This window comes from Odontomachus brunneus, unplaced genomic scaffold (assembly GCF_010583005.1).
Source record: "Odontomachus brunneus isolate Ranch 3 - 2012 unplaced genomic scaffold, Obru_v1 Obru_scaffold_016, whole genome shotgun sequence".
Lineage (NCBI taxonomy): Eukaryota > Metazoa > Arthropoda > Insecta > Hymenoptera > Formicidae > Odontomachus > Odontomachus brunneus.
This window is the reverse complement of record NW_022639466.1, coordinates 2,222,640-2,223,801: the sequence shown is the minus strand read 5'-3', so window position 1 is coordinate 2,223,801 and position 1,162 is coordinate 2,222,640. Positions and strand designations below refer to the sequence as shown.

General features: G+C 30.9%; 1 long non-coding RNA gene across 1 annotated transcript in view; it reads right to left on the bottom strand.

Annotated features, from left to right (window-relative positions):
• LOC116841550 overlaps window positions 1-226 on the bottom strand; it is a 1,456-nt gene extending 1,230 nt beyond the window's left edge. Inside the window, exon 1 of the long non-coding RNA XR_004377567.1 lies at window positions 165-226. This is a non-coding gene — a long non-coding RNA (uncharacterized LOC116841550). The remainder of the gene's footprint in view (window positions 1-164) is intronic.
• Between the last annotated feature and the right edge of the window lie 936 nt (window positions 227-1,162).

The window sequence follows — 1,162 nt, the reverse complement described above, 5'->3', positions numbered from 1 at the left end:
TTACTTCCTACTTCTTGCTATTTACTTCCAATGTAGACGTCCCTTAACTTGTTATAAGCTTGGTCACTCCATCGCACGTACTAAAGTGCTGTGGTGTAATTATCTAAAAAACGTATTAAGATAGAGTAACCAAACTAAGTATGAAGAAAAACAATGATAAATACCTCAATAATAGATAGTAGAGTTTCAGGGAGATGTCAAGCTAATAAACGTGTACCTCCGAATGCCGCAAGCAGCACAGAATTATGTTTATATTTACTTGGTACAAATTGCAAACGAAAAACAATTCAAGTCAAACCAAGCAAAGTATTATAACACTTTCCCAAATTCTCAGTATCAGTCTGAGAATTTAGTCCGTGTGCCTGCATTTTAATAAAAATCATCTCCGCAAACATCCTTTTATAAAATAGTCGTTCTTTATGTAAAATTTTGACATTATCCCATCTAAATTCATGGCCACACTTAATACGATGTTCCTGGACAACAGAGAGCTGTGATGTAAGGTCCCTAGGTAAACGCTTATGCTCAGATATACGAGTAGAAAGTTTTCTGCCCGTTTGACCAACATAAGAAGAGTCACAATCATTGCACTCCAACTTGTACACAACATTATTATGAAGATTCTGAGGTAATATGTCCTTATGAACACGAACTAAACCTGAAAGCTTGTTCATAATACAGAAACTTTGAATATTATTAAATTTTTTAAATGTCTCACTGAGTCTATCAGAAATCATCCCAAAATATGGAAAGATGCAATATAAACGAGTGGGTAACAAAGAAGACGAAGACGCACTTGGTACAATGGTATTCATTCTGTCAATCAGTCGAAACACACGTCTCCTACAAATTTTAAGAATAATTTCAATGGGATAACCATTTTGCACTAAAGTGCGGAAGACAAACGTAAAATTCCTTTCATGGAACATAGAATGGCTAAAAAAAATTACTCTATCAACTAACCCTATGATCGTACTAATTTTATGCTGTAATGGATGAAAAGAATTGTAATTAAGAAGGCGGCCAGAGTAAGTAATAATATATATATAAGTATATATATATATATATATATATATATGTAATTATATATATATATATAATTATAATATATATAATATAATATATATATATATATATATATATATATATATATATATATATA